This window comes from Triturus cristatus, chromosome 1_1 (assembly GCF_964204655.1).
Source record: "Triturus cristatus chromosome 1_1, aTriCri1.1, whole genome shotgun sequence".
NCBI lineage: Eukaryota > Metazoa > Chordata > Amphibia > Caudata > Salamandridae > Triturus > Triturus cristatus.
Genome location: NC_140579.1, coordinates 947730494 through 947755933, shown reverse-complemented (window position 1 = coordinate 947755933; position 25440 = coordinate 947730494). Strand labels below are relative to the sequence as shown.

At 48.7% G+C, this 25440-nt stretch overlaps 1 long non-coding RNA gene across 1 annotated transcript in view; it reads right to left on the bottom strand.

The window, feature by feature from the left end:
• LOC146871351 (uncharacterized) overlaps window positions 1–24367 on the bottom strand; it is a 173975-nt gene extending 149608 nt beyond the window's left edge. Inside the window, exons 1-2 of the long non-coding RNA XR_014959547.1 lie at window positions 24277–24367; window positions 23290–23377 (exon numbers count right to left, since the gene is read on the bottom strand). This is a non-coding gene — a long non-coding RNA (uncharacterized LOC146871351). The remainder of the gene's footprint in view (window positions 1–23289; window positions 23378–24276) is intronic.
• Between the last annotated feature and the right edge of the window lie 1073 nt (window positions 24368–25440).

Below are 25440 nucleotides of genomic sequence, written 5' to 3'. Positions count from 1 at the left end.
GGTAGCACAGTGGTGTTTGGGTAGCATGGGGGTCGTGCTGGGGGTAGTGTTTAGGGTAGCGCAGTGGTGTTTGGCTAGTGTTGGGGGTAGTGTTTTAAATTTTAGGGTAGCACAGTGTGGTAGGTGTAGTGTTGGGGGTAGTGCTGGGGGTATTGTTTTAGGTTTTAAAGTAGCGCAGTGGTGTTTGGGTAGTGTAGGGTGTCGTGCTAGGGGGGGTGTTTTGGGGTTTTGGGTAGCGCAGTGGTGTTTGGGTAGTGTAGAGGTCGTGCTAGGGGTAGTGTTTTAGAGTTTAGGGTACCGCAGTGATGTTTACGTATTGTAGGGGGTCGTGCTGGGGGCAGTGGTTTAGTGTTTAGGGTACCGCAGTGATGTTTGGGTAGTGTAGGGTGTCATGCTGGTGGTAGTGTTTTAGGGTTCAGGGTAGTACCGTGGTGTTTATGTAGTGTAGGGGGTCATGCTGAGGGTAGTCTTTTAGGTTAAGGGTAGCGCAGAGGTGTTTGGGTAGTGTTGGCGGTACTGCTGGGTAGTTTTATAGGGTTTATGTTAGCGCAGTGGTGTTTGGGTAGTGTTTTAGGGTTTCGGGTAGCACAGTGGTGTTTGGGTAGTGTAGGGGGTCGTGCTGGGGGTAGTGTTTTAAGGTTTAGGGTAGCGCAGTGGTGTTTGTGTAGCATAGAGGGTCGTGATGGGGGTAGTGTTTAGGGTTTAGGGCAGCGCAGTGGTGTTTGCGTAGTGTAGGGGTCGTGCTGGGTGTAGTGTTTTAGGGTATAGGGTAGCGCAGTGGTGTTTAGGTAGAGTTGGGGGTAGTGTTTTATAGTTTAGGTTAGCACAGTGTGGTTTGTGTAGTGTTGGGGGTAGTGTTTTAGGGTTTAGGGTAGAGCAGTGGTGTTTGGGTAGTGTAGGGGTCGTGCTGGGTGTAGTGTTTTAGGGTATAGGGTAGCGCAGTGGTGTTTAGGTAGTGTTGGGGGTAGTGTTTTCGGGTTTAGGGTAGCGCATTGGTGTTTGGGTAGTGTAGGTGGTCGTGCTGGGGGTAGGGTTTTAGGGTTTATGGTAGCGCAGTGGTGCTTGGGTAGTGTAGGGGATCATGCTGGGGGTAGTGTTTTAGGTTTAGGGTAGCACAGTGGTGTTTGTGTAGTGTAGGCGGTCATGCTGGGTGTAGTGTTTTAGGGTTTAGCGTAGCGCAGTGGTATTTGGGTAGTGTAGGGGGTAGTGCTGGGGGTAGTTTTTTAGGGTTTAGGGTAGCACAGTGGTGTTTGGGTAGTGTAGGGGGTCGTGCTGGGTGTAGTGTTTTAAGGTTTAGGGTAGAGCAGTGGTGGTGTGTCACGGAACGAAGAGGAGATGCGCTCTATTCATTTTTAGCAGGACGGTACTGCGCATGTCAGTGACGCAGTACACGGAGGAAGGCGACAGCGAGGAAGACTGTTAGGCGTGTGCACGCGGCTTCGTTCCCTTTGCCGCGCGCGTCGAATGCGCAGTCCAGTTCAGAGAACCCCCTCCGCTCCCCATTCCCGGCACTCGGTAAGTTTTTACACGAGTGGGTCAAGGAGGAACGGGTGGAGTAGATGGTACACACTGACCCTCAAACAATAACTTGAAAGCTGATGCCTCGTGCTCCGTTTTGGGACTAAAAACATATCAACTGTTTTAAGCAGTAGCTGAACCTAAAGCATCTTGATAAATTGACGACTTCAAACAAGCAATTTATAAGCGCTATCAACAACGCACCTCATGTGTAACCTGAAAGAATGCAAACTAATGTGCCTGCTTATGAATCGTTCCCCAAGGCGAAACATTTGGCACAAACCCCGCAATGCAAGATTTCCAGGCACTTTTTAAATTGTCTAATAAAGTACAGGGTAATGGATTTGCCAATTTAATAAAGTTTGACGGATTTGTGTTCCTGCGGTGTGCGAGCAAAGATGTTTACAGCTCTGTAAAACCGAGGACATGTTTATGATGCAGGAATAAGCCTCCCATAAAAACCATGGCACAAGTAACGACCCATACTGTGTTTAACTAATTCGCAAAACACTTTACATGTGAGTATTTCAAAGAAAACAATTTGATACAGAATATGTCTTGCACCACACATAGAATAGGTAAATCTCCATAATATTAGTTGCCTTAAGACGTATTCGATTTAGGTTATATGTCTAAAATGCAATAAATCGATAAAAGCTGACACCACTATACACACAGGCCAAGTGATCCTAGATGGCGTCTGATGCTTTCAGCCAGGCCTTCTTTCGTAGCCAACAGCACTTTACATGTTGAGATTCCAAAGCCTAGTGGCCCTTTTTGCATTGTTGTTCTTGTGGGGTTTCGCTTACATTTGCAAATACATAATTATTACGAGTTCATGATGAGTGCTAAAGTGCAAGTGGTCCCTGTGTAAATTGTGATTATGTTTGGTTATCCATGATTGACATATGTGATTTAATGGTAAGTCCCTAGTAAAGTGCACTGTGTGTGCCCGGGGCCTGTAAATCAAATACTACTAGTGGGCCTGCAGCACTGATTGCGCCACCCACCTAAGTAGCCCTGCAACCATGTCTCATGCCTGCCATTGCAGTGTCTGCAAGTGCAGTTTTGAGCTGCTAGGTCGGCCTAGCAAGTGCAACCATTTGCCAGGCCTAAACCTTCCCTTTTCTTACATGTAAGGCATCCTTAACGTAGGCCCAAGGTAGCCCCATGGGCAGGGTGCAGTGTATGTGAAAGGTAATGTGCTGGTGTGTTTTATATGCCCTGATAGTGAAATACTGTCAGTTTCACTTTTCACTATTGTAAGGACTATCTCTCCCATAGGTTAACATTGTAGCTGCCTTGTAACATCTTACATGTGTACCTTTCAATTGGGAAGAAATAGAGATGTGTGCTATTTTTCGGTATGAAAAATCAGTGTTTGCACTTTGTCTAGCTCTAGTTGGCTTTTGGCCTTTTGGCTTTTAGCTCTGTTGGCTTTTGGCGCGCTGTGGAGAGCGGTCCCATCTGAGTTCAATGCGCTGAGACCAGCTGATAAGTTGCATGATTGTTTTACCACTCACAATTTCCCCTCCCTGAACGGATTTTTGTATAACGCATATTCAGCAAGGCAGCAGGCGGACTTTGTGCATGGTTGGAAGGGTTGGCAGTGCGTGCACCCGCCCTTTTTGTTCCCTAAATCACTGGGGCATGTGTCAATATGTGCATGATTATATTCTTGCTTCAGGCACAAACCTAACCTTACACCAAGTTTTGCCAGTCACTGTCTTTGTTTGAACAGATTCACAATTGCTTTATTAACCTTGCTGCTTTCTCAAATTTGCTTGAAAATGCACCATTTGCTCACTTTTTTTCCTAAAAACCTTATGTGGTTCAGGCATGCTCGCTCCGCTCGCTCGCTACACTGCCTTACTGTGTTCCAATAATGATGCATCTCCAAAAAATGTGCCACCAACATGAAAAGTTTGGAAAGCCCTGGCATAGGGGGTCATGCTGGGGCTAGGGTAGCGCAGTGGTGTTTGGGTAGCGTAGGGGGTCGTGCTGGGGGTAGTGTTTTAGGGTTTAGGGTAGCACAGTGGTGTTTGGGTAGCATAGGGGGTCGTGCTGGGGGTAGTGTTTTAGGGTTTTGGGTAGCGCAGTGGTGTTTGGGTAGTGTAGGGGTTTGTGCGGGGGTAGATTTAGGATAGTGCAGTGGTGTTTAGGTAGTGTAAGGGTTGTTCTGGGGGTAGGGTTTTAGTGTTTAGGGTAGCGCAGTGGTGTTTGGGTAGTGTAGGGGGTCGTGCTGGGGGTAGTGTTTTAGGGTTTAGGGTAGCACAGCGGGGATTGTGTAGTGTTGGGGGTAGTGCTGGGGGTAGTGTTTTAGGGTTTAGGGTAGCGCAGGGGTGGTTGGGTAGTGTAGGGGGTCATACTGGAGGTAGTGTTCAGGGTTTAGCGTAGTGCAGTGGTGTTTGGGTAGTGTAGGGGTTGTGCTGGGGGTAGTGTTTTAGGGTTTAGTGTAGTATAATAGGGCCCGATTCACAGAACTAACTTAAGACAAAATCCTAAACTTACTACAGTTTTGGTATTCAGAGAAGGCACTTACTCATTTTGGTATTCACAGAAGGCACTTACTCATTTCGGTATTCACAGAAGTTAGGAGTCCTAACTTTTGGACTCCTAAATGCCTTCTGTGAATACCAAAAGTCTTAAAATTAGGATATTTCCCAGTTTAGGCGTAGTAAAGTTAGGATTCCTAAACTGAGAAAAATCCTAACTTTAAGACTTTCGGTATTCACAGAAGACATTTAGGAGTCCTAAAGTGAGGACTCCTAACTTCTGTGAATACCGAAATGAGTAACTACCTTCTGATAATACCAAAATGAGTAAGTGCCTTCTGTGAATACCAAAATGGTAGTAAGTTTAGGATTTTGTCTTAAGTTAGTTCTGTGAATCGGGCCCATAGTGTTAATGTAGTGTAGGGGGTTGTGATGGGGTAGTGTTTTAGGGTTTAGAGTAGTGCAGTGGTATTTCTGTAGTGTAGGTGGTAGGGTTTAGGGTTTAGGGTAGTGCAGTGGTTTTTGTGTGTTATAGGAGTCATGCTGGGGGTATTGTTTTAGCATTTAGGTTAGTGCAGTGGTGGTTGTGTAGTGTAGGGGGTTGTGTTTTAGGGTTAAGGGTAGTGCAGTGGTGTTTTGGTAGTATAGGGTGTCATGCTGGGGGTAGTGTTTTAGGGTAGTGCAGTGATGTTTGGGTAGTCTACAGGGTCATGCTGGAAGACGTGTTTAAGGGTTTAGGGTAGTGCAGTGGTGTAGGGGTCGTGCTGGGGGTAGATTTAGGGTAGTGCAGTGGTGTTTGTGTAGTTTAGGGAGTAGTGCTGGGGGTTGTGTTTTACGGTTCAGGGTAGTGCAGTGGCGTTTGGGTAGTGTAGAGGGTCGTGCTGGGGGTTGAGTTTTAGGGTTTAGGGTAGCACAGTAGTGTTTGGGTAGTATAGGGGATCGTGCTCGGGGAAGTGTTTTAGGGTTCATAGTAGCGCAGTGGTGTTTGTGTAGTGTAGGGACTAGTGCTGTGGGTAGTGTTTTAGGGTTTAGGGTAGCGCAGTGGTGTTTAGGTAGTGTAGGGGGTCGTGCTGGGGGTAGAGTTTTAAGGTTAATGGTAGTGCAGTGGTGTTTGTATAGTGTAGGGGGTCGTGTTTTAGGGTTGCGCAGTGGAGTTTGGGTAGTGTAGCGGGGTCGCCCTGAAAGTGGCGTTTTGGGATATTGGGTAGCGCAGTGGTGTTTGGGTAGATAGGATGTCATGCTGGTGGTAGTGTTTTAGGGTTTAGGGTAGCGCAGTGGTGTTTGGGTAGTGTAGGGGTCACGCTGGGGGTAGGGTTTTAGGGTTTATGGTAGCGCAGTGGTGTTTGGGTAGTGTAGGGGGTCAAGCTGGGGGTAGTGTTTTTGGGTTTAGGGTAGCGCAGTGGTGTGTGGGTAATGTAGGGGGTCGTGCTGGGGGTGGTGTTTTGGGGTTTTAGGTAGCGCTGTGGTGTTTGGGTAGTGAAGGGTATCGTACTGCTGGTAGTGTGTTAGGGTTTAGGGTAGCGCAGTGGTGTGTGGGTAATGTAGGGGGTCGTGCTGGGGGTAGTGTTTTAGGGTAGCACAGTGGTGTTTGGGAAGTGTAGGGGTCATGAGGGGGTAGTGTTTTAGTTTAGCACAGTGGTGTAGGGGGTCGTGCTAGGGGTAGTGTTTTAGGGTTTAGGTAGCGCAGTGGTATTTGTGTAGTGAAGTGTGTCATGCTGGGGGTAGTGTTTTAGGGTTTAGGGTAGTGCAGTGGTGTTTGTGTAGTATAGGGGGTCGTGCCGGGGTAGTGTTTTAGGGTAGTGTAGTAGTGTTTGTGTAGTGAAGGGGGTCGTGCTGGGGGTAGTGTTTTAGGGTTTAGAGTAGTTTAGTGGTATTTGTGTAGTGTAGGTGGTAGTGTTTTAGGGTTTAGGGCAGTGCAGTGGTGTTTTTGTAGTATAGGGGTCGTGCTGGGGGTAGTGTTTTAGCATTTAGGTTAGTGAAGTGGTGGTTGTGAAGTGTAGGGTGTAGTGTTTTAGGGTTTAGATTAGTGCAGTGGTGTTTTGGTAGTGTAGGGGGTCATGCTGTGGGTAGTGTTTTAGGGTAGTGCAGTGGTGTTTCGGTAGTGTAGGGGGTTGTGCTGGGAGTAGAGTTTTAAGGTTTAGGGTAGTGTAGTGATGTTTGGTTACTGTATGGGGTCAGTCTGGGGGTAGTATTTTAGGGTTTAGGGTAGTGCAGTGGTGTTTGGGTAGTGTAGGGGGGTCGTGCTGGGGGTGGATTTAGGGTTTAGGGTAGTGCAGTGGTGTTTGTGTAGTGTAGGGAGTAGTGCTGGGGTAGTGTTTTAGGGTAGTGCAGTGGTGTTTGTGTAGTGTAGGGACTAGTGCTGTGGGTAGTGTTTTAGGGTAGCGCAGTGGTGTTTAGGTAGTGTAGGGGGTCGTGCTGGGGGTAGAGTTTTAAGGTTAATGGTAGCGCAGTGGTGTTTGTATAGTGTAGGGGGTCGTGCTGCGGGTAGTGTTTTAGGGTTTAGGGTAGCGCAGTGGAGTTTGGGTAGTGTAGCGGGGTCGCCCTGAAAGTGGCGTTTTGGGATATTGGGTAGCGCAGTGGTGTTTGGGTTATGTAGGGTGTCATGCTGGTGGTAGTGTTTTAGGGTTTAGGATAGCGCAGTGGTGTTTGGGTAGTGTAGGCGGTCGTGCTGGGGGTAGTGTTTTAGGGTTTAGGGTAGCGCAGTGGTGTTTGGGTAGCGTAGGGAGTCGTGCTGGGGTAGTGTTTTAGGGTTTATGGTAGCGCAGTGGTGTTTGGGTAGCATAGGGGGTCGTTCTGGGTGTTGTGTGTTAGGGTAGCGCAGTGGTGTTTGGCTAGTGTTGGGGGTAGTGTTTTAAATTTTAGGGTAGCACAGTGTGGTAGGTGTAGTGTTGGGGGTAGTGCTGGGGGTATTGTTTTAGGTTTTAAAGTAGCGAAGTGGTGTTTGGGTAGTGTAGGGTGTCGTGCTAGGGGGGGTGTTTTGGGGTTTTGGGTACCGCAGTGATGTTTACGTATTGTAGGGGGTCGTGCTGGGGGCAGTGGTTTAGTGTTTAGGGTACCGCAGTGATATTTGGGTAGTGTAGGGTGTCATGCTGGTGGTAGTGTTTTAGGGTTCAGGGTAGCACCGTGGTGTTTATGTAGTGTAGGGGGTCATGCTGAGGGTAGTCTTTAGGTTAAGGGTAGCGCAGTGGTGTTTGGGTAGTGTTGGGGGTAGTGTTTTAGGGTTTCGGGTAGCACAGTGGTGTTTGGGTAGTGTAGGGGGTCGTGCTGGGGGTAGTGTTTTAAGGTTTAGGGTAGCGCAGTGGTGTTTGTGTAGCGTAGGGGGTCGTGATGGGGGTAGTGTTTTAGGGTATAGGGTAGCGCAGTGGTGTTTAGGTAGAGTTGGGGGTAGTGTTTTATAGTTTAGGTTAGCACAGTGTGGTTTGTGTAGTGTTGGGGGTAGTGTTTTAGGGTTTAGAGTAGCGCGGTGGAGTTTGGGTAATATAGGGTGTCATGCTGTTGGTAGTGTTTTCGGGTTTAGGGTAGCGCATTGGTGTTTGGGTAGTGTAGGTGGTCGTGCTGGGGGTCGGGTTTTAGGGTTTATGGTAGCGCAGTGGTGCTTGGGTAGTGTAGGGGATCATGCTGGGGGTAGTGTTTTAGGTTTAGGGTAGCACAGTGGTGTTTGTGTAGTGTAGGCGGTCATGCTGGGTGTAGTGTTTTAGGGTTTAGCGTAGCGCAGTGGTATTTGGGTAGTGTAGGGGGTAGTGCTGGGGGTAGTTTGTTAGGGTTTAGGGTAGCACAGTGGTGTTTGGGTAGTGTAGGGGGTCGTGCTGGGTGTAGTGTTTTAAGGTTTAGGGTAGCGCAGTGGTGTTTGATTAGCATAGGGGGTCATGCTGGGGCTAGGGTTTAGGGTAGCGCAGTGGTGTTTGGGTAGCATAGGGGGTCGTGCTGGGGGTAGTGTTTTAGGGTTTTGGGTAGCGCAGTGGTGTTTGGGTAGTGTAGGGGTTTGTGCGGGGGTAGATTTAGGGTAGTGCAGTGGTGTTTAGGTAGTGTAAGGGTTGTTCTGGGGGTAGGGCTTTAGTGTTTAGGGTAGCGCAGTGGTGTTTGGGCAGTGTAGGGGGTCGTGCTGGGGGTAGTGTTTTAGGGTTTAGGGTAGCACAGCGGGGTTTGTGTAGTGTTGGGGCTAGTGCTGGGGGTAGTGTTTTAGGGCTTAGGGTAGCGCAGTGGTGTTTGGGTAGTGTAGGGGGTCGTACTGGGGTAATTTAGGGTAGTGCAGTGGTGTTTGTGTAGTTTAGGGGTTCATGCTGGGGGTAGTTTTTTAAAAAAAATTTAGGGAGTGCAGTGGTGTTTGAGTAGTATAGGGAGTCGTGCTGGGGTAGATTTAGGGTTTAGGGTAGTGCAGTGGTGTTTGTGTAGTGTGGGGGTTGTGCTGGGGGTAGTGTTTTAGGGTTTAGGGTAGTGCAGTGGTGTTTGGGTAGCATAGGGGGTCGTGCTGGGGGTAGTGTAGGGGGTCGTGCTGGGTGTTGTGTGTTAGGGTAGCGCAGTGGTTTTTGGCTAGTGTTGGGGGTAGTGTTTTAAATTTTAGGGTAGCACAGTGTGGTAGGTGTAGTGTTGGGGGTAGTGCTGGGGGCAGTGGTGTTTGGGTAGTGTAGGGTGTCGTGCTAGGGGGGGTGTTTTGGGGTTTTGGGTAGCGCAGTGCTGTTTGGGTAGTGTAGGGGTCGTGCTGGGGGTAGTGTTTTAGAGTTTAGGGTACCGCAGTGATGTTTACGTATTGTAGGGGGTCGTGCTGGGGGCAGTGGTTTAGTGTTTAGGGTACCGCAGTGATGTTTGGGTAGTGTAGGGGGTCATGCTGAGGGTAGTCTTTTAGGTTAAGGGTAGCGCAGTGGTGTTTGGGTAGTGCTGGGGGTAGTGTTTTAAGGTTTAGGGTAGCGCAGTGGTGTTTGTGTAGCGTAGAGGGTCGTGATGGGGGTAGTGTTTAGGGTTTAGGGTAGAGCAGTGGCGTTTGGGTAGTGTAGGGGTCGTGCTGGGTGTAGTGTTTTAGGGTATAGGGTAGCGCAGTGGTGTTTAGGTGGAGTTGGGGGTAGTGTTTTATAGTTTAGGTTAGCACAGTGTGGTTTGTGTAGTGTTGGGGGTAGTGTTTTAGGGTTTAGAGTAGCGCAGTGGTGTTTGGGTAATGTAGGGTGTCATGCTGGTAATAGTGTTTTCGGGTTTAGGGTAGCACATTGGTGTTTGGGTAGTGTAGGTGGTCGTGCTGGGGGTAGGGTTTTAGGGTAGAGCAGTGGTGCTTGGGTAGTGTAGGCGGTCATGCTGGGTGTAGTCTTTTAGGGTTTAGCGTAGCGCAGTGGTATTTGGATAGTGTACGGTGTAGTGCTGGGGGGAGTTTTTTAGGGTTTAGGGTAGCACAGTGGTGTTTGGGTAGTGTAGGGGGTCGTGCTGGGGGTAGTGTTTTAAGGTTTAGGGTAGCGCAGTGGTGTTTGATTAACATAGGGGGTCATGCTGGGGCTAGGGTTTAGGGTAGCGCAGTGGTGTTTGGGTAGCGTAGGGGGTCGTGCTGGGGGTAGTGTTTTAAGGTTTAGGGTAGCGCAGTGGTGTTTGTGTAGCGTAGGGGGTCGTGATGGGGGTAGTGTTTAGGGTAGAGCAGTGGTGCTTGGGTAGTGTAGGGGTCGTGCTGGGTGTAGTGTTTAGGGTTTAGGGTAGAGCAGTGGTGTTTGGGTAGTGTAGGGGTCGTGCTGGGTGTAGTGTTTTAGGGTATAGGGTAGCGCAGTGGTGTTTGGGTAGTGTAGGGGTTTGTGCGGGGGTAGATTTAGGGTAGAGCAGTGGTGTTTGGGTAGTGTAGGGGGTCGTGCTGGGGGCAGTGTTTTAGGGTTTAGGGTAGCGCAGTGGAGTTTCGGTAGAGTAGGGGGTACTGCTGGGGGTAGTGTTTTAGGGTAGCACAGCGGGGTTTGTGTAGTGAAGGGGTAGTGCTGGGGGTAGTGTTTTAGGGTTTAGGGTAGCGCAGGGGTGGTTGGGTAGTGTAGGGGGTCATACTGGAGGTAGTGTTCAGGGTTTAGCATAGTGCAGTGGTGTTTGGGTAGTGTAGGGGGTCGTACTGGGGTAATTTAGGGTAGTGCAGTGGTGTTTGGGTAGTGTAGGTGGTCATGATGGGGGTAGTGTTTTATGGTAGCACACTGATGTGTGGGTAGTGTAGGGGGTTGTGCTGGTAGTAGTGTTTTAGGGTAGTGCAATGGTGTTTGTGTAGTGTAGGGGTTCATGCTGGGGGTAGTTTTTTAAAAAAATTTAGGGAGTGCAGTGGTGTTTGAGTAGTATAGGGAGTCGTGCTGGGGTAGATTTAGGGTTTAGGGTAGTGCAGTGGTGTTTGTGTAGTGTGGGGGTTGTGCTGGGGGTAGTGGTTTAGGGTAGTGCAGTGGTGTTTGGGTGGTATAGGGGGTCCTGTTGGAGGTAGATTTAGGGTTTAGGTAGTGCAATGGTGTTTGTGTATTGTAGGGGGTCGTGCTGGGGGTAGTGTTTTAGGGTTTAGTGTAGTATAATAGGGCCCGATTCACAGAACTAACTTAAGACAAAATCCTAAACTTACTCCAGTTTTGGTATTCACAGAAGGCACTTACTCATTTCGGTATTCACAGAAGTTAGGAGTCCTAACTTTAGGACTCCTAAATGCCTTCTGTGAATATCAAAAGTCTTAAAATTAGGATATTTCCCAGTTTAGGCGTAGTAAAATTAGGACTCCTAAACTGAGAAAAATCCTAACTTTAAGACTTTCGGTATTCACAGAAGACATTTAGGAGTCCTAAAGTGAGGACTCCTAACTTCTGTGAATACCGAAATGAGTAACTACCTTCTGTGAATACCAAAATGGTAGTAAGTTTAGGATTTTGTCTTAAGTTAGTTCGGTGAATCGGGCCCATAGTGTTAATGTAGTGTAGGGGGTTGTGATGGGGTAGTGTTTTAGGGTTTAGAGTAGTGCAGTGGTATTTCTGTAGTGTAGGTGGTAGTGTTTAGGGTTTAGGGTAGTGCAGTGGTTTTTGTGTGTTATAGGAGTCATGCTGGGGGTATTGTTTTAGCATTTAGGTTAGTGCAGTGGTGGTTGTGTAGTGTAGGGGGTTGTGTTTTAGGGTTTAGGGTAGTGCAGTGGTGTTTTGGTAGTATAGGGTGTCATGCTGGGGGTAGTGTTTTAGGGTTTAGGGTAGTGCAGTGGTGTTTGGGTACTGTAAGGGATTGTGCTGGTGGTAGTGTTTTAGGGTTTAGGGTAGTGCAGTGATGTTTGGGTAGTCTACGGGGTCATGCTGGAAGAAGTGTTTAAGGGTTTAGGGTAGTGCAGTGGTGTTTGGGTGGTGTAGCGGTCGTGCTGGGGGTAGATTTAGGGTAGTGCAGTGGTGTTTGTGTAGTTTAGGGAGTAGTGCTGGGGGTAGTGTTTTAGAGTTTAGGGTAGTGCAGTGGTGTTTGTGTAATGTAGGGGGTTGTGTTTTACGGTTCAGGGTAGTGCAGTGCTGTTTGGGTAGTGTAGAGGGTCGTGCTGGGGGTTGAATTTTAGGGTAGCACAGTGGTGTTTGGGTAGTATAGGGGATCGTGCTCGGGAAGTGTTTTAGGGTTTATGGTAGCGCAGTGGTGTTTGGGTAGTGTAGGGGGTCCTGCTGGGGTAGTGTTTTAGGGTTCATAGTAGCGCAGTGGTGTTTGTGTAGTGTAGGGACTAGTGCTGTGGGTAGTGTTTTAGGGTTTAGGGTAGCGCAGTGGTGTTTAGGTAGTGTAGGGGGTCGTGCTGAGGGGAGAGTTTTAAGGTTAATGGTAGCGCAGTGGTGTTTGTATAGTGTAGGGGCTCGTGCTGGGGGTAGTGTTTTAGGGTTGTGCAGTGGAGTTTGGGTAGTGTAGCGGGGTCGCCCTGAAAGTGGCGTTTTGGGATATTGGGTAGCGCAGTGGTGTTTGGGTAGTATAGGATGTCATGCTGGTGGTAGTGTTTTAGGGTTTAGGGTAGCGCAGTGGTGTTTGGGTAGTGTAGGGGTCACGCTGAGGGTAGTGTTTTAGGGTTTAGGGTAGTGCAGTGGTGTTTGGGTGGTATAGGGGGTCCTGTTGGAGGTAGATTTAGGGTTTAGGTAGTGCAGTGGTGTTTGGGTAGTGTAGGGGGTCAAGCTGGGGGTAGTGTTTTTGGGTTTAGGGTAGCGCAGTGGTGTGTGGGTAATGTAGGGGGTCGTGCTGGGGGTGGTGTTTTGGGGTTTTAGGTAGCGCTGTGGTGTTTGGGTAGTGAAGGGTATCGTACTGGTGGTAGTGTGTTAGGGTTTAGGGTAGCGCAGTGGTGTGTGGGTAATGTAGGGGGTCGTGCTGGGGGTGGTGTTTTGGGGTTTTAGGTAGCGCTGTGGTGTTTGGGTAGTGAAGGGTATCGTACTGGTGGTAGTGTTTTAGGGTAGCGCGTTGGTGTTTGGGTATTGTAGGGGGTCGTGCTGGGGGTAGTGTTTTAGGGTAGCACAGTGGTATTTGGGAAGTGTAGGGGTCATGAGGGGGTAGTGTTTTAGTTTAGCACAGTGGTATTTGGGTGGTGTAGGGGGTCGTGCTAGGGGTAGTGTTTTAGGGTTTAGGTAGCGCAGTGGTATTTGTGTAGTGAAGGGTGTCATGCTGGGGGTAGTGTTTTAGGTTTTAGGGCAGTGCAGTGGTGTTTTTGTAGTATAGGGGTTGTGCTGGGGGTAGTGTTTTAGCATTTAGGTTAGTGAAGTGGTGGTTGTGAAGTGTAGGGTGTCGTGTTTTAGGGTTTAGATTAGTGCAGTGGTGTTTTGGTAGTGTAGGGGGTCATGCTGTGGGTAGTGTTTTAGGGTTTAGGGTAGTGCAGTGGTGTTTGGGTAGTGTAGGGGGTTGTGCTGGGAGTAGAGTTTTAAGGTTTAGGGTAGTGTAGTGATGTTTGGTTACTGTATGGGGTCATTCTGGGGGAAGTGTTTAAGGGTTTAGGGTAGTGCAGTGGTGTTTGGGTAGTATAGGGGTCTTGCTGGGGGTAGTATTTTAGGGTTTAGGGTAGTGCAGTGGTGTTTGGGTAGTGTAGGGGGGTCGTGCTGGGGGTGGATTTAGGGTTTAGGGTAGTGCAGTGGCGTTTGTGTAGTGTAGGGACTAGTGCTGTGGGTAGTGTTTTAGGGTAGCGCAGTGGTGTTTGTATAGTGTAGGGGGTCGTGCTGGGGGTAGTGTTTTAGGGTTTAGGGTAGCGCAGTGGAGTTTGGGTAGTGTAGCGGGTCGCCCTGAAAGTGGCGTTTTGGGATATTGGGTAGCGCAGTGGTGTTTGGGTTATGTAGGGTGTCATGCTGGTGGTAGTGTTTTAGGGTTTAGGATAGCGCAGTGGTGTTTGGGTAGTGTAGGCGGTCGTGCTGGGGGTAGTGTTTTAGGGTTTAGGGTAGAGCCGTGGTGTTTGGGTAGCGTAGGGAGTCGTGCTGGGGGAAGTGTTGTAGGGTTTAGGGTAGCGCAGTGGTGTTTGTGTAGTGAAGGGGTTTGTGTTTTAGGGTTTAGGGTAGCGCAGTGGTGTTTAGGTAGCATAGGCGGTCGTGCTGGGGGTAGTGTTTAGGGTTTAGGGTAGCGCAGTGGTGTTTGGGTAGTGTAGGGGGCCATGCTGGGTGTTGTGTGTTAGGGTAGCGCAGTGGGGTTTGGCTAGTGTTGGGGTAGTGTTTTAAATTTTAGGGTAGCACAGTGTGGTAGGTGTAGTGTTGGGGGTAGTGCTGGGGGTATTGTTTTAGGTTTTAAAGTAGCGCAGTGGTGTTTGGGTAGTGTAGGGTGTCATGCTAGGGGGGTGTTTTGGGTTTTGGGTAGCGCAGTGGTGTTTGGGTATTGTAGGGGTCGTGCTGGGGGTAGTGTTTTAGAGTTTAGGGTACCGCAGTGATGTTTACGTATTGTAGGGGGTCGTGCTGGGGGCAGTGGTTTAGTGTTTAGGGTACCGCAGTGATATTTGGGTAGTGTAGGGTGTCATGCTGGTGGTAGTGTTTTAGGGTTCAGGGTAGCACCGTGGTGTTTATGTAGTGTAGGGGGTCATGCTGAGGGTAGTCTTTTAGGTTAAGGGTAGCGCAGTGGTGTTTGGGTAGTGTTGGCGGTGCTGCTGGGTAGTTTTATAGGGTTTAGGTTAGCGCAGTGGTGTTTGGGTAGTGCTGGGGGTAGTGTTTTAGGGTTTTGGGTAGCACAGTGGTGTTTGGGTAGTGTAGGGGTCACGCTGGAGGTAGGGTTTTAGGGTTTATGGTAGCGCAGTGGTGTTTCGGTAGTGTAGGGGGTCAAGCTGGGGGTAGTGTTTTTGGGTTTAGGGTAGCGCAGTGGTGTGTGGGTAATGTAGGGGGTCGTGCTGGGGGTGGTGTTTTGGGGTTTTAGGTAGCGCTGTGGTGTTTGGGTAGTGAAGGGTATCGTACTGGTGGTAGTGTGTTAGGGTTTAGGGTAGCGCAGTGGTGTGTGGGTAATGTAGGGGGTCGTGCTGGGGGTGGTGTTTTGGGGTTTTAGGTAGCGCTGTGGTGTTTGGGTAGTGAAGGGTATCGTACTGGTGGTAGTGTTTTAGGGTTTAGGGTAGCGCGTTGGTGTTTGGGTATTGTAGGGGGTCGTGCTGGGGGTAGTGTTTTAGGGTAGCACAGTGGTGTTTGGGTGGTGTAGGGGGTCGTGCTAGGGGTAGTGTTTTAGGGTTTAGGGTAGTGCAGTGGTGTTTGTGTAGTATAGAGGGTCGTGCCGGGGTAGTGTTTTAGGGTAGTGTAGTAGTGTTTGTGTAGTGAAGGGGGTCGTGCTGGGGGTAGTGTTTTAGGGTTTAGAGTAGTTTAGTGGTATTTGTGTAGTGTAGGTGGTAGTGTTTTAGGGTTTAGTGCAGTGGTGTTTTTGTAGTATAGGGGTCGTGCTGGGGGTAGAGTTGTACATTTGGGTTAGTGAAGTGGTGGTTGTGAAGTGTAGGGTGTCGTGTTTTAGGGTTTAGATTAGTGCAGTGGTGTTTTGGTAGTGTAGGGGGTCATGCTGTGGGTAGTGTTTTAGGGTAGTGCAGTGGTATTTGGGTAGTGTAGGGGGTTGTGCTGGGAGTAGAGTTTTAAGGTTTAGGGTAGAGTAGTGATGTTTGGTTACTGTATGAGGTCATTCTGGGGGAAGTGTTTAAGGGTTTAGGGTAGTGCAGTGGTGTTTGGGTAGTATAGGGGTCTTGCTGGGGGTAGTATTTTAGGGTTTAGGGTAGTGCAGTGGTGTTTGGGTAGTGTAGGGGGGTCGTGCTGGGGTGGATTTAGGGTTTAGGGTAGTGCAGTGGTGTTTGTGTAGTGTAGGGAGTAGTGCTGGGGTAGTGTTTTAGGGTTTAGGGTAGTGCAGTGGTGTTTGGGTAGTGTAGGGGGTTGTGCTGGGAGTAGAGTTTTAAGGTTTAGGGTAGTGTAGTGATGTTTGGTTACTGTATGGGGTCATTCTGGGGGAAGTGTTTAAGGGTTTAGGGTAGTGCAGTGGTGTTTGGGTAGTATAGGGGTCTTGCTGGGGGTAGTATTTTAGGGTTTAGGGTAGTGCAGTGGTGTTTGGGTAGTGTAGGGGGGTCGTGCTGGGGGTGGATTTAGGGTTTAGAGTAGTGCAGTGGAGTTTGGGTAGTGTAGCGGGGTCGCCCTGAAAGTGGCGTTTTGGGATATTGGGTAGCGCAGTGGTGTTTGGGTTATGTAGGGTGTCATGCTGGTGGTAGTGTTTTAGTGTTTAGGGTACCGCAGTGATATTTGGGTAGTGTAGGGTGTCATGCTGGTGGTAGTGTTTTAGGGTTCAGGGTAGCACCGTGGTGTTTATGTAGTGTAGGGGGTCATGCTGAGGGTAGTCTTTTAGGTTAAGGGTAGCGCAGTGGTGTTTGGGTAGTGTTGGCGGTGCTGCTGGGTAGTTTTATAGGGTTTAGGTTAGCGCAGTGGTGTTTGGGTAGTGCTGGGGGTAGTGTTTTAGGGTTTTGGGTAGCACAGTGGTGTTTGGGTAGTGTAGGGGTCACGCTGGAGGTAGGGTTTTAGGGTTTATGGTAGCGCAGTGGTGTTTGGGTAGTGTAGGGGGTCAAGCTGGGGGTAGTGTTTTTGGGTTTAGGGTAGCGCAGTGGTGTGTGGGTAATGTAGGGGGTCGTGCTGGGGGTGGTGTTTTGGGGTTTTAGGTAGCGCTGTGGTGTTTGGGTAGTGAAGGGTATCGTACTGGTGGTAGTGTGTTAGGGTTTAGGGTAGCGCAGTGGTGTGTGGGTAATGTAGGGGGTCGTGCTGGGGGTGGTGTTTTGGGGTTTTAGGTAGCGCTGTGGTGTTTGGGTAGTGAAGGGTATCGTACTGGTGGTAGTGTTTTAGGGTTTAGGGTAGCGCGTTGGTGTTTGGGTATTGTAGGGGGTCATGCTGGGGGTAGTGTTTTAGGGTAGCACAGTGGTGTTTGGGTGGTGTAGGGGGTCGTGCTAGGGGTAGTGTTTTAGGGTTTAGGGTAGTGCAGTGGTGTTTGTGTAGTATAGAGGGTCGTGCCGGGGTAGTGTTTTAGGGTAGTGTAGTAGTGTTTGTGTAGTGAAGGGGGTCGTGCTGGGGGTAGTGTTTTAGGGTTTAGAGTAGTTTAGTGGTATTTGTGTAGTGTAGGTGGTAGTGTTTTAGGGTTTAGTGCAGTGGTGTTTTTGTAGTATAGGGGTCGTGCTGGGGGTAGAGTTGTACATTTGGGTTAGTGAAGTGGTGGTTGTGAAGTGTAGGGTGTCGTGTTTTAGGGTTTAGATTAGTGCAGTGGTGTTTTGGTAGTGTAGGGGGTCATGCTGTGGGTAGTGTTTTAGGGTAGTGCAGTGGTATTTGGGTAGTGTAGGGGGTTGTGCTGGGAGTAGAGTTTTAAGGTTTAGGGTAGAGTAGTGATGTTTGGTTACTGTATGAGGTCATTCTGGGGGAAGTGTTTAAGGGTTTAGGGTAGTGCAGTGGTGTTTGGGTAGTATAGGGGTCTTGCTGGGGGTAGTATTTTAGGGTTTAGGGTAGTGCAGTGGTGTTTGGGTAGTGTAGGGGGGTCGTGCTGGGGTGGATTTAGGGTTTAGGGTAGTGCAGTGGTGTTTGTGTAGTGTAGGGAGTAGTGCTGGGGTAGTGTTTTAGGGTTTAGGGTAGTGCAGTGGTGTTTGGGTAGTGTAGGGGGTTGTGCTGGGAGTAGAGTTTTAAGGTTTAGGGTAGTGTAGTGATGTTTGGTTACTGTATGGGGTCATTCTGGGGGAAGTGTTTAAGGGTTTAGGGTAGTGCAGTGGTGTTTGGGTAGTATAGGGGTCTTGCTGGGGGTAGTATTTTAGGGTTTAGGGTAGTGCAGTGGTGTTTGGGTAGTGTAGGGGGGTCGTGCTGGGGGTGGATTTAGGGTTTAGAGTAGTGCAGTGGAGTTTGGGTAGTGTAGCGGGGTCGCCCTGAAAGTGGCGTTTTGGGATATTGGGTAGCGCAGTGGTGTTTGGGTTATGTAGGGTGTCATGCTGGTGGTAGTGTTTTAGGGTTTAGGATAGCGCAGTGGTGTTTGGGTAGTGTAGGCGGTCGTGCTGGGGGTAGTGGTTTAGGGTAGCGCAGTGGTGTTTGGGTAGTGTAGGGGGTCGTGCTGGGGGTAGTGTTTTAAGGTTTAGGGTAGAGCCGTGGTGTTTGGGTAGCGTAGGGAGTCGTGCTGGGGTAGTGTTTTAGGGTAGTGCAGTGGTGTTTGTGTAGTGTAGGGACTAGTGCTGTGGGTAGTGTTTTAGGGTTTAGGGTAGCGCAGTGGTGTTTGTATAGTGTAGGGGGTCGTGCTGGGGGTAGTGTTTTAGGGTTTAGGGTAGCGCAGTGGAGTTTGGGTAGTGTAGCGGGGTCGCCCTGAAAGTGGCGTTTTGGGATATTGGGTAGCGCAGTGGTGTTTGGGTTATGTAGGGTGTCATGCTGGTGGTAGTGTTTTAGGGTTTAGGATAGCGCAGTGGTGTTTGGGTAGTGTAGGCGGTCGTGCTGGGGGTAGTGGTTTAGGGTAGCACAGTGGTGTTTGGGTAGTGTAGGGGGTCGTGCTGGGGGTAGTGTTTTAAGGTTTAGGGTAGAGCCGTGGTGTTTGGGTAGCGTAGGGAGTCGTGCTGGGGGTAGTGTTTTAGGGTTTAGGGTAGCGCAGTGGTGTTTAGGTAGCATAGGTGGTCGTGCTGGGGGTAGTGTTTAGGGTTTAGGGTAGCGCAGTGGTGTTTGGGTAGTGTAGGGGGTCGTGCTGGGTGTTGTGTGTTAGGGTAGCGCAGTGGGGTTTGGCTAGTGTTGGGGGTAGTGTTTTAAATTTTAGGGTAGCACAGTGTGGTAGGTGTAGTTTTGGGGGTAGTGCTGGGGGTATTGTTTTAGGTTTTAAAGTAGCGCAGTGGTGTTTGGGTAGTGTAGGGTGTCATGCTAGGGAGGGTGTTTTGGGGTTTTGGGTAGCGCAGTGGTGTTTGGGTATTGTAGGGGTCGTGCTGGGGTAGTGTTTTAGAGTTTAGGGTACCGCAGTGATGTTTACGTATTGTAGGGGGTCGTGCTGGGGGCAGTGGTTTAGTGTTTAGGGTACCGCAGTGATATTTGGGTGGTGTAGGGTGTCATGCTGGTGGTAGTGTTTTAGGGTTCAGGGTAGCACCGTGGTGTTTATGTAGTGTAGGGGGTCATGCTGAGGGTAGTCTTTTAGGTTAAGGGTAGCGCAGTGGTGTTTGGGTAGTGTTGGTGGTGCTGCTGGGTAGTTTTATAGGGTTTAGGTTAGCGCAGTGGTGTTTGGGTAGTGCTGGGGGTAGTGTTTTAGGGTTTTGGGTAGCACAGTGGTGTTTGGGTAGTGTAGGGGTCACGCTGGGGGTAGGGTTTTAGGGTTTATGGTAGCGCAGTGGTGTTTGGGTAGTGTAGGGGGTCAAGCTGGAGGTAGTGTTTTTGGGTTTAGGGTAGCGCAGTGGTGTGTGGGTAATGTAGGGGGTCGTGCTGGGGGTGGTGTTTTGGGGTTTTAGGTAGCGCTGTGGTGTTTGGGTAGTGAAGGGTATCGTACTGGTGGTAGTGTGTTAGGGTTTAGGGTAGCGCAGTGGTGTGTGGGTAATGTAGGGGGTCGTGCTGGGAGTGGTGTTTTGGGGTTTTAGGTAGCGCTGTGGTGTTTGGGTAGTGAAGGGTATCGTACTGGTGGTAGTGTTTTAGGGTTTAGGGTAGCGCGTTGGTGTTTGGGTATTGTAGGGGGTCGTGCTGGGGGTAGTGTTTTAGGGTAGCACAGTGGTGTTTGGGTGGTGTAGGGGGTCATGCCGGGGTAGTGTTTTAGGGTAGTGTAGTAGTGTTTGTGTAGTGAAGGGGGTCGTGCTGGGGGTAGTGTTTCAGGGTTTAGAGTAGTTTAGTGGTATTTGTGTAGTGTAGGTGGTAGTGTTTTAGGGTTTAGTGCAGTGGTGTTTTTGTAGTATAGGGGTCGTGCTGGGGGTAGAGTTTTAGCATTTAGGTTAGTGAAGTGGTGGTTGTGAAGTGTAGGGTGTCGTGTTTTAGGGTTTAGATTAGTGCAGTGGTATTTTGGTAGTGTAGGGGGTCATGCTGTGGGTTGTGTTTTAGGGTAGTGCAGTGGTATTTGGGTAGTGTAGGGGGTTGTGCTGGGAGTAGAGTTTTAAGGTTTAGGGTAGAGTAGTGATGTTTGCTTACTGTATGGGGTCATTCTGGGGGAAGTGTTTAAGGGTTTAGGGTAGTGCAGTGGTGTTTGGGTAGTATAGGGGTCTTGCTGGGGGTAGTATTTTAGGGTTTAGGGTAGTGCAGTGGTGTTTGGGTAGTGTAGGGGGGTCGCGCTGGGGGTGGATTTAGGGTTTAGGGTAGTGCAGTGGTGTTTGTGTAGTGTAGGGAGTAGTGCTGGGGTAGTATTTTAGGGTTTAGGGTAGTGCAGTGGTGTTTGTGTAGTGTAGGGACTAGTGCTGTGGGTAGTGTTTTAGGGTAGAGCAGTTGTGTTTAGGTAGTGTAGGGGGTCGTGCTGGGGGTAGAGTTTTAAGGTTAATGGTAGCGCAGTGGTGTTTGTATAGTGTAGGGGGTCGTGCTGGGGGTAGTGTTTTAGGGTAGCGCAGTGGAGTTTGGGTAGTGTATGGGGTCATGCTGGGGCTAGTGTTTTAGGGTTTAGGTTAGCACAGTGGTGTTTGGGTAGAGTAGGGGGTAATGTTGGGGGTAGCGTTTTAGGGTTTAGGGTAGCACAGTGGTGTTTGGGTAGTGTAGGGGGTCGTGCTGGGGGTAGTTTTTTGGGTTTAGAGTAGCGCAGTGGTGCTTCGGTAGTGTAGGGGGTAGTGTTTTAGGGTAGCGCAGTGGTGTTTGGGTGGTGTAGGGGGACATACTGGGGGTAGTATTTTAGGGTTTAGCGTAGTGCAGTGGTGTTTTGGTAGTGTAGGGGGTCGTTCTGGGGGTAGATTTAGGGTAGTGCAGTGGTGTTTGTGTAGTGTAGAGGGTTGTGCTGGGGGTAGTGTTATATGGTTTAGGGTAGTGCAGTGCTGTTTGTGTAGTGTAGGGGGTCACACTGCGGTAGTGTTTTTGACTTTAGGGTAGTGCAGTGGTGTTTTTGTAGTGCAGGAGGTCGTGGTTTAGGGTTTAGGGTAGTGCAGTTGTGTTTGGGTAGTGTAGGGGGTAGTGTTTTAGAGATTAGGGTAGTGTAGTGGAGTTTGTGTAGTGTAGGGGGTCATGCTGGGGGTAGTGTTTTAGGGTTTGGTGTAGTGCAGTGGTGTTTGTGTAGTATAGGGGGTCGTGTTTTTGGGTTTAGGGTAGTGCAGTTGTCTGTGTATTGTAGGGGGTCATGCCGGGGGTAGTGTTTTAAAGTTTAGGGAAGTGCAGTTGTTTTTGGATAGTGTAGGGTGTCATGCTGGGGGTAGTGTTTTAGGGCTTAGGGTAGTGCAGTGGTGTTTGGGTAGTGTAGGGGATCTTCGTGCTGGGGTAGTGTTTTAGGATTTAGGGTAGTGCAGTGATGTTTTGGTAGTGTAGGGAGTCATGCTGGGGTATTGTTTTAGTGTTTAGGGTAGTGCAGTGGTGTTTGGGTAGTGTATGGGGTCGTGCGGGGGTAGATTTAGGGTAGCGCAGTGGTGTTTGGGTAGTGTAGGGGTCGTGCTGGGGGTAGTGTTTTAGGGTTTAGGGTAGCGCAGTGGGGTTTGTGTACTGTTGGGGGTAGAGCTGGGGGTAGTGTTTTAGGGTTTAGCGTAGTGCAGTGGTGTTTGGGTAGTGTAGGGGGTCATGCGGTGGGTAGTGCTTCAGGGTTCAGGGTAGTGCAGTTGTGTTTGTGTAGTGTAAGGGTTCGTGCTGGGGTAGTGTTTTAGGGCTTACTGTTGTGCAGTTGTGTTTGTGTAGTGTAGGGGGTCATGCTGGGGGTAGTGTTTTAGGGTTTAGGGTAGTGCAGTGATGTTTGGGTAGTGTAGGGGTCATGCTGGGGTAGGGTGTTAGGCTTTAGGGTAGTGCAGTGGTGTTTGGTTAGTGTAGGGGGTCGTGCTGGTTGTAGTGTTTTAGGGTTTCGGGTAGCGCAGTGGTGTTTGGGTAGCATAGGGGGTCATGCTGGGGTAGTGTTTTAGGGTTTAGGGTAGCGCAATGGTGTTTGGGTAGCGTAGAGTGTCGTGCTGGGGTAGTGTTTTAGGGTAGCACAGTGGTGTTTGGGTAGCGTAGGGGTCGTGCGGGGGGTAGGTTTAAGGTAGCGCAATCGTGTTGGGTAGTGTAGGGGGTCGTGCTGGGGGTAGTGTTTTAGCGTTTAGGGTAGCGCAGTGGTAAAAAACAAATCTGAAAATGATAGTGGAACCTTTTAGCTACCAGCACCTAAATGAATATTGCTCCTAAATTTAAATCCCTTATATACTTTTGAGGGTGTATGTGCACACCGAACAGCACCCACCATCACAATGCTTGTTCCTACAGGAACGCTATAATTTTAGAACAAAAGCTCAGGTGCACCATACTACAATGAACAAGTTAATTGGAACAACTGTAAAGTCCAAGTCCAGTTGATAAAAGTGATGAGAATTCTTTGATTTTATCTCTTTATTCCAGACTCATATGGTGTAAACATAGAGACACAACACAGCCGACGCGTTTCGTCCTGAAACAGGACTTCTTCAGGGCTGGTAAGAACATATAAAAATACATGTATGAGATCACTTGCAACAATTAAAAAACATTTAGACATGGACTAACACATATAAAACAAATTTCAAACCCCAAAGGTTAAATTCTTTACACATGGCATCAAATCTGGGCAGTAACAATCTTATTATTTTGTGTATGTCATGAACAAAAAAACTACAGACAGACGGTCATTTTCAGTTTTATATCGTTTAGGTACGGGATTGCAAATCTCCCTAGAACCATAATATAAGGACATTTTTCTTTTTCTATTATTATATAGTGTCATGAGGACCAATAGTCCCTTCGAGATCATACCATAACATGCTCTTTTGCATTATTCTTTTCAATCATCAGTTTGTTTAATCAGAAGGTGACTGCCTAGTTCAAGCTGTAGTGTACCCGACATTAGGGGTGGGCAGAATTTGCGAAATTCACCCTCGTAAACTATCGCGAAAATGTTAAAAATCTCCGCAAACACGCGGAAATATCACGAAGACGCGGAAGATTTTTCCCGCCCGTTTGCGGTGTTTTCTGCGTAATCGCGGCTCGCCAACTTACCCATGCGGTTGCTGACGGGCGCGAGATCTCAATCATCTCATACTCTCACGGTGCATGATCGCGTGAAGAAAGACGTAATAGTGCGATGAATGACGTGATCGCGTGACAAATGACGTTAATGCGGGCGCGAACTGTCGCGAGACAGCGCAAATGGCTACGAACAATCCAACATCTCGTGGAAAACGCGACCGGATCAGGAAAACTTGTCGGCGAACGCGGGGATTCAGGTAGGGCGCACGCGAGAATGTATTTTTTTAGAACGCGAGCAAGAAAATAAATTCCGGTAAAATGCGGATTGCTGAAATTTTGACATTTTTGCGCTCTCCGCGGAACGCGAAAAATTTCAAATTATTGCAATTTCCGCGAGCGGAACGGAATTTTAGCCCAGGCCTACCTGACATGGGCAAAGTTACAGTAAGGTTGTCCTTTAGTTAAAATTCATTATATCAATTTATATGGATTTAGAACTAAAGAAAAAACGGACAGTGAGGGAAAGAAAAAGAAGAAATCTACGAGGAAACCAGAGAGAAGTAACAAAGAAAGGGAAGAGAAAGGGGGAAAGATGTGACTGGGATGTCAAAATGGCTGTCTTATGGGGTTAACTTACATACATCATTTTGCATCTTAGATATGTTAAAAAAAATTATTTGGGCCATATATAAATACCGATTTGGTCGAGATATTCAGCCTCATAGATGAAGGGTATTATGGTTATATCTCTCAATAACGTGCTCCTGTTATATCAGACACATGTCCTGATTCAATATGGAATAAGGTATACGATATATACCTACCACTGTATGCAAGTCAAGATATCCTCATACATAAAGAAGGATGAAGGAGAGACGATAATCTCAATAATAAAGTTCCATCCAGAGAGATCTATAATATAAGCAATAGTATATATATTCAGTTCAATTCATGATAGTTACAAAAATTTCATGGCAAAAGATTTTTTTTAAAAGATACTGTCACATAAACTCATCTGTCAACTGTTGCGGGGCCCTCCACTTATGGATCACAAGGGATCCTAAAGCTAGCCTTATCATCCCATGCCTGTTATCTCCAAACCTCCACCATTTAGTGATTGAGATAAACGATGTGATCAGACCCACAAGGAAAAAAGGGGTTAGAGGTCCATGAGGGAAGCTCCAAGCCAATGAGTATCAATCTATATATAGAACATAACGTGTTGGCCCGATATTTACAACCGATTAGTGTTAACCCAATATTTATAACCAATTAGTATTCTATGTGCAGAGAGGCTCCCTACAGGCAGCACTTTATAATAGATATGCCATACCTCTATGAAGTCAATCGCATATACAATCCTAGTGGAGTCAACAAGTTCATGAAATAGATATCTAAATTGCTTAGGGCATTGTTGAATGGACCTGAAGCGGAATAGAAATAAAACAATTCAAATTCAGTTTTCATACGTTTTTATCACCAACATGAACTCCATGTATTGACTCTGAAATTCATATGTCATATCCCGGTATGACAGGGCTCTATAATCAGACAAAACTGTTATTTTAGTTGTATCCTCTTTCTGCAATATACGACCTTTAACAGGCTACAAATTCCCCAAGTTGAAAAATTCAGCTTTCACCTCAGCCAGTATCAACACGTATTTTGCATTTCTAATATAGTTCCAAATAAGATGTATAGTCTTGAATAGCAGATGAAAATTAAATAACAGACCAAGAGTTTCCATAACACCCAAAAGTCACTCGGCAGTTCAAAACGTACACGACACGAGTTTCCGCGGTTACACCTACCATGATTCAGTAGTCACGGTCACCGACAGAGTACAGCGGCAAGGCTACCTTCAATGCAGCATCGCCGCGAACGCCATACCCCCGTTTAAATAATATGGGACGGTTGCTCAAACCGGTACACCTGTGTCGGGTCGATGCAATGCGCCCAAGGAAGATCACATGATTTGTCAAGGGAAATTCGCGGCCATCTTAGAATATATGTATTTGGCTAAGGTTTAACTAAAGTTTAAACGATTTAACAATTAAGGGGCCGCAGAAGGTCAGAACAACACCCAGGGGCAAAGGGGGGGGGGGGGGCGAGGGGCAGGAAACATAACCCCTACCCAAGTTACAAAAAATATATCCTGTACATACATAACCTCCAGGGTCTGGTCACTTCGGGGGGCGTGTCCACCAATCCCTGCGTACCGCCACAACGGAAGTGGACGTCTACGCGTACCAGTCACCACTACAATGGTGGGACGGACCGTACCCACGCACTGAGGGCGTGGGTACGGTCTGTACCACCATTGTAGTGGTGATGTAGGGGTACGCCTGGTACGGACCGTACCCACGCCCTCAGAGCGTGGGTACTGTCCATACCACGCGTACCCCTACATCACCACTACAATGGTGGTACGGACCGTACCCACGGCCTCAGAGCGTGGGTACGGTCTGTACCACGCGTACCCCTACATCACCACTACAATGGTGGTACGGACCGTACCCATGGCCTCAGAGCGTGGGTACGGTCCGTACCACCATTGTAGTGGTGATGTAGGGGTACGTGTGGTACGGACCGTACCCACGCCCTCAGAGCGTGGGTACGGTCCATACCACCATTGCAGTGGTAATGTAGGGGTACACGTGGTACGGACCGTACCTACGCCCTCAGAGCATGGGTACGTTCTGTACCACCATTGCAGTGGTGATGTAGGGGTACGCGTGGTACGGACCGTACCCACGCCCTCAGAGCGTGGGTACGGTCCGTACCACGCGTACCCCTACATCACCACTACAATGGTGGTACGGACCGTACCCACGGCCTCAAAGCGTGGGTACGGTCCGTACCACACGTACCCCTACATCACCACTACAATGGTGGTACGGCCCGTACCCACGACCTCAGAGCGTGGGTACGGTCCGTACCACCATTGTAGTGGTGATGTAGGTGTACACGTAGTA